General features: G+C 42.6%; 1 pseudogene; it reads right to left on the bottom strand.

The window, feature by feature from the left end:
- Positions 1 to 1,249: 1,249 nt before the first annotated feature.
- LOC140498292 (protein FAM25A-like) lies at positions 1,250 to 1,489 on the bottom strand (annotated as a pseudogene).
- Between the last annotated feature and the right edge of the window lie 5,397 nt (positions 1,490 to 6,886).

Genomic DNA, 6,886 nt, shown 5'->3' with positions numbered 1-6,886 from the left:
GATTCTGTGACAAAGATTAAATTCTAGAAAATCACTCCAGCCTCCCACTCCATATAACAGTTTGCCTCTCACTCTTCCTCACTGTGTGTCAGGTTTCCATAGTAACCTTTGTTTGTGGAAAGCTCTGATAAATGCACTGCTAGAAAACACATGCTGTACATACACACTTTGATAAGGGGAGCAAAGGGAAGGTGGTGTAGACAGGGAAATCAAGGAAAGTGAGGGGGTCTAGGTAATGAAAGGCAGGATGATATCCTCAGTATGTTGCTGTGGGCTTCAGTGACTCAGAAAAAAACTTGGCCTGGGTGTGGTGATGTGCCTAAAGAAACCCCTGTTCCCCTGGGGTAAGCTGAGGCTGATGAATCCTCAGGCATTCTAGGCTGCCATTGGGTGAAAGCTGATGGAGGCACCAACATGGTGAGCCTCTGGGACCAAGGAGCCATGAGGCCTCCTAAAAGAGGTTGAATCAGCCCAGATTGGAAGCTCTCCCAAGGCCATCATGGCCCTACTCTGTCCTTGAACAATGAACTAGAAAACCATCTTTTCTGAAGCCCTCTCTTGACATCACTGAGTGAATTCTTTCTCTTTTCTACTTCAGAGGTGTTGATGGGTGGGAGGGTCAGAAGCTGCCCCTGTTTAAGAGAGGGTGAAACCTCCCCTAGGATCCTTCCTTGTTGCTCAGCCCCTCTCTCCCTGCAATGTTTCCTTGGGGGTCTTCAGCTAATTCCTGTAGTTGAAAGCCCATCAAATAAAGGGTCCCATTGCTTTTAATATCAATAGACTCATTTAATTCTTAAACCCCAGCAATGGAACTCATTAACCACTTTTGTCATTCTGGACTCTATACCAGGGATCAGTAACCTGTGACTTTGAGGCCACATGTGGCTCCCTAGGTTCTCAAGTGCAGCCCTTTGAATCCAAATTTCACAGGAAAAATCCCCTTAATAAAAGGATTTGTTCTGTAAAGTTTAGATTCAGCCAAAGGGCCATACTTGAGGACCTAAAGGGCCATATATGGCCTCAAGACTGTAGGTTCCCCATCCCTGCAATTGATTAAATTAATAAATTTAGAGTCTGAGAAACTTGGTTTAAATCTGGGTTATGTTATTTATAAGCTGAGCGACCTTAGTCAAATCCCTTAATTTTTCCTGGCTTCAATTGTCTCTACTATAAAATGAGGGGACTGATTTTTTTGGAAGTCACATGGCTTTTTTATTGTGCCCTGTGATGGCTGCGATGGCAGTGCTGATCATTGTCCCAGGCTGTTCAGACCCTTGGTGGCATGCATCATTGTGTTGGTCACTTTGTTGGTCACCTCCTTCATAGCTTTATCTTCAGCTTCCTTTGCAGCTTTGACAACATTTCCAATGACTTTCTCACCGGCCTCCTTGGCATGTTCCACTACTTTCTTGACTACGTCTTCAGTCTTGTAGACTGCTGCTTCAGTAGCCAGACCCTCTGCAGCAAGTTACCCTAAACCTCCAAACATGGTTCTACCTGGTCTGTTCCTGAGGAGTGAGATGAATACTCTTGAGGGGACCGATTGATGGAAGTATTTTTGAAAGCTTCAAGTGGTGTATAAATGTTGTCATCATCATCATCACAACCACTACCACCACCACCACCACCGTGATCTTATTATAATATTTCTAAGGTTCTTCCAGCCCTTGATCCTAGAGCTAACTGCCAAATCTCCTCATGCTATTAGGCACAAACTCCATATGGTTAGACTACTTTAGTATGGCTGGGAGTTTGGTTGCTAGAAAAAAACCCAATTAAAAAAAAAAACTTTTATACTGATCAGCAAACTTCAAGGAAATTAGTATATCTAATTGGTGAATTGGTCCATCAGATATTAACTTGCTCATGCATATTCTGTAATAAGAAGGCTCATTCTGTAATGAGAGATTGCAGGTTACTCAAAAAAACCCATCACCCCTCAGTTCTTCAGCCACCCTATCTGTGCCTCCATGTGCTTTTTGCATGGGGTGTTAAAGTCAGTAAGAATGAAATACTTCTATGTCCCAGATACTTCACTTTGAAATTTGGGTTTTTTTCTGTAAATGATTTAACTGTGGGACCTTTTCCTGGCAAAGGGACTAAATGAATGCAAAACTACAGCCTGAAATCAAGCAGAGAGGCTGGAAAATTCACACTCATTTCAGTAGCCTGCGTTACTGCATGCAGATGTACAGCAAGGCTGCCACTCAGGGCTTACCTTTGCAGCCCATCTCTCATGCACATTCTATCCAAGAATGTTCTAAGGCTTCCTGTAATGGGCCAACGTGAGTCACTTTCAGTTACCCTTACACTTACTTATGGAAGCATTCCTTGGACTTGTGTGACCACTCAGAGCCTTGATGATGGTTTTCTATTTAGACTGTAAGTAGCACATGGTAGTGATAGACAACTTTGTTTGTTTGTTTTTTTTAAGGAAAAGGGGAAAGAAAGATTTACATCAACATATTTATCAATGTCCACCATCCTTTCTCCCTGAATATGATCTCTTTCCTGAGCCTTAATAACCCTGCTTTATCTTGGGTCTCCTATCTGTCTGACCGCTCCTTCTCAGCCTCCTCTGTTGACCCTTCATCCTTCCCAATCATGTTCCCTAACTGTGGGTATTCCCCAAAGCTCTGTCCAAGGCCCTCTACCCATTCTCCATACATTCAAACAATGTGGTCAGCCCCATCGGAATCAAGCTCTCTGAAGTAGAGTTTGAATGCTTGGCAGTTAGCAGTATGTAACTCCGACCTACAAGAGAACATTATTAGAAGCATTCAGACTATAAGACTGTAAGAGAGTGAGGTTTGGTCATTATCTAATGAATTCTAAGTTGTCTGGGCAATTCAAACCCTAGGTTATGTCAATTTGGGAAACATCCCCAAACCAATTGATAACTGTGAATTGTACAAGAGTCTCATGGAAAAATGGTCAGAGTAGCCATTCTAACAACATATCACATTCATAAGATTTATACCTATGAGCATATAGGATCAACATTTAGGATTTAGAAAGTATGTATCTTTTGGTAGCGCTCTGAGCCAAGCAACATATGTATTATTATTTCCATTCTGCAGATGAGAAAACTGAGGCTCAGTAACTGTCCTATGTTCACTGAGCTACTATATATGGACCAAGGTTCCAACCCATGTCTTCTTAATCTAAGCCCAGGGCTTCTTTCACTAAGGCAGAAAGAAAACAGAATTTATTAAATACATGTGCTAGACACTGTGCTAAGTACTTTACCAATTTTATCTCATTTGATCCTTACAATAACCATGTGGGATGGGTGTCATTGTTACCCCCCATTTTACAATTGAGTAAACTGAGACCAACAGAGGTTAAGTGACTTACCCAGGGTTACACAGTAAGTGTCTGAGGTCACATTTGAACTCAGGTTCACTGATCTCTATGCCCAGCTCTCTCTCCATTGTGCCAACACCACACCATCCTTTTCTTTTCCCTCCCCTGCCCACACAGAATAGCTATGATTACGTGATAGTCTCCTCAAGAAATTGACAGAAGAAATTGACTCAAAGCAGGGATTCTCATCCTGTGGTTTGTATACTTCTTTAAAAATTTTTTTGATAATGATATTTCAATATAGTTGTTTTCTTTTGTATCCCTATTATTTTATGCATTTAAAAACATTATTCTGAAAAGGGGTAAATTAAGGCCTCATTAGACTGTCAAAGGGGACCAGCACACAAAAAAGAAATTCCTAAGAACTCCTGACCTAAAAGAACAGACCTAGGTGAGCAACTCAGCTCATGACAACTCTTGACAAAGTGTTGACAAAAGGCTTGGGTTGGGGAGGGGGTACTGGCACTCAAGGCATGGGAGCTCCAGCATTCACTAACTTACCTTAGGCCAGACATTTCCCATTTCCCTTCCTTGGGCCTTAGTTCTCTCATCTATAAAATGAGAGATTGGACTGAATGGTCTCTTACTGTAACACTGTTAGGAAGTTTCCTCCTCCTCCCACCCCACATCCCATTACTAAGGCAGGACTAAGCTAGGACAAGGTGAATACCTTCCTAAAATATAAGATATGAAAGTAAAATGCCACTTTTCCAACACTTCATAGCCCATGATTTTGTGATTCCATGACTTTTGTCAGGTGCCTTGAGATCTTTCAGGGTGGAGGTCCATCTTGGCTCTTTTTCTGGTAACCCTTCCTCTCACCCCCACCAAAAGTCCCCATCAGTCCAGAATGATGAATAATTTCTATGCAATAAGAAACAAACAGAAAAAAACCCTCTGGTCAGGGGAAAAACAACCCTTTACTCATCTGAGGGCCTCTGGCTCCTGCAGCATCTTCCATCAGATGGCTTATTGAGATCTGCCTTCATTGGCTGCTGCCTTTCAGGCTATGAGAATCCTGGTCTCAAAACACACAATTGTAGCTTCTGCAGATCTCTCCTCCCCAACCTTTATATCCAAGCATTCAGTTCTTAATTTCTATTCTTGTTTCTTGCTCCCTGGCTCCCCTTTCCCCACCCCTGACTTCTGGGGTTCATTTTTCTCCTCAATTTGCCTCCCCAAGATTCCAATTTTCCCCACCTCCTCACCTCCCGCCCAGATTGCTCTTTGGAATTTCCTTTTGGTCCTACTCCTCTGATGGATAGGGAGGGCATCTAAGGAAGTGAGATTTATTTAATGTCAAAAGTTTCTGATAATCTGACCAAAGTGGGGCACAGCCTTAGGGTACTACAACTGTAACTGGGACTATTTTCAGGAATCAGCAAGCTTAGGGAATGATCTCACTTGTCATACTGGGAGAAGGAAGAAATGACCCTCAGCCAGGCAGGGGTTGAAGAGGAAAGGCTTCACAGGAGAAAGACATCATGGTAATAGGATGCTGGGGGGAATCACTTGGAAGCAGTTGTACAAGGTTGGTGGTGCAAGTCTGGGAGGACCAGGAGATGAGGCTAGGGGGTGAAGGCCTCTGTGGGGAAGAACAGCATGATCCCTTGATGTCACTCCATGCTAGCTATGTCTTTGACTCTGAGCCTTCAGGGAAGGGAAGGGGTATTTGAAATCATCCCATTTTAAAAACATTAATTACAGATCCTTCAAGTCGTCAGCTCCCAGTATCTGTTTCTTTAAAATGATGCATTGGAGTAGAGGTCCTTTAAAGCCCCCTTTTTTATGTGGGATTGCCCCACACCACCTTATTTCCATGTGCTGGTAGGTGTCAGAGTCATTTCAGGAGCTATCCTCAGGTCCAATCCTCTCCAAGTTACATGAAATCTTCTCACTTAGTCCCTTTCAGGGTGGGATTGGTCCATCCAGACATGCTTGCGGACAACCTGAATATTCATCACAGAGTGGTGTTGGTGCTGGTGGTGCCACAAAGTGTGGCAGCTATCTGCTTCTGAACCCTATCCCCTGCCTCGGTTTGACCTGTGTGTATATGTATGTATGTATGTAGGGAAAGAACTATGCCTCTATCTTAGGTCTCTGCACACTTCTGTGATATCACAGTGTGTGTACATGCATATGTGTGTACATTTATGCATGTATGTATATAGGGAAAGAACTATGCCTCTAGCTTAGGTCTCTGCATACTTCTGTGATATCAGTGTGTGGACATGTATATGTGTGTATGTTTATGCATGTATGTATATAGGGAAAGAACTGTGCCTCTATCTTTGGGTCTCTGTGCACGTCTGTGATCCCACTTCTCCCAGCAGATCTATACGGGTCCACCCAGACTACCTCACACTCACTGAATGTCCCCTCTGGTTTTGGTTCCACTTTCTAAGGATTCTCTTGAAGAGAATTATCCTTTCTCCAGGCATAGGAAATATTCCTTGGAAAGGACCCAGTGGACAAGGATCCTCACCTTAGAGGGAGAGTGTAGAGTCACACTTTGTTCCTAAGGGCCATATTTCCCCCCAGGCAGATTGCATTTCTGTCCTTGAGCCCCTTTTTAGAAATGAACTATTAAAAACTAAAACAAAACAAACCTAGGCAATTAACCAAAACCACAGCGAAAGCCTCCTGACCCCACTAGTTTTTATCATGATCACTTAATTCAACTGAACTTTCTTCCACTTAACTCTATTGTCTTTCCTTACCCTCTCTGGCAGATCAGATGAGTGTGAAGGAAGATCAGATAAATGCCCCAATAAATGCCTGGCAAAAAAATGCCTTTTCTCTTTCTTACAGGACTAAGACCTGAAAGAGACCTACGAGATCACCAAATTCAACCTACTTCCTTTTTTAATCAGTTGTTTAATCAGCAGCGTCTGACTCTTCCTGATCCCATCTTTGGGGTTTTCTTGGCAAGGATGCTGGAATGGTTTGTCATTTCCTTCATTTTGTAGATGAGGAAACTGAGTCAAGCAGCGTGAAATGACATGTCCAGGGTCATACAGCTAGTAAGTGTCTGAGGATAGCTTTGAACTCAGGAAGATGAGTCTTTCTGACTCCAGGCCTGGTGCTTTTAACCATTTTGCTGCCTCATTGGCCCGTTTCACTTTATGATTAGGTAAACTGAGTCTCAGAAAGGGTAAGAATTTTGCTTGATGTCACACAGCAAAGTCAGGATTCGAATTCAGATCCCCTGACTCTAAAATCCCTGCTCTTTCTACTGTCATACTACTCTCCTTCTGGCCATGTTTTTATCTTTTGTTTCCTTTAAACAAAAACATATTTTATGTTAGTGATGATAGGATTTAGCCAGTTATTGTTGGGTTTTTTTTGTTTTTAGTTCCGCCTTTTGAAATGATGCCATCTCATAACATTCTGTTGTGTTTCTTAAAGTATTTTTTTTCCCTCTAAGTCCAAACAAATCCTTTGGGGAGGGCCTCACCCCACCTTCTTTTATTTTTGCCTTTAGAGTAGGGGCAGAATGATTCAGATAGAGTTTGAGGGT

This window comes from Notamacropus eugenii, chromosome 4 (genome assembly GCF_028372415.1).
Source record: "Notamacropus eugenii isolate mMacEug1 chromosome 4, mMacEug1.pri_v2, whole genome shotgun sequence".
Classification (NCBI taxonomy): Eukaryota; Metazoa; Chordata; class Mammalia; order Diprotodontia; family Macropodidae; genus Notamacropus; species Notamacropus eugenii.
This window is presented reverse-complemented; position numbering and strand designations above follow the sequence as displayed.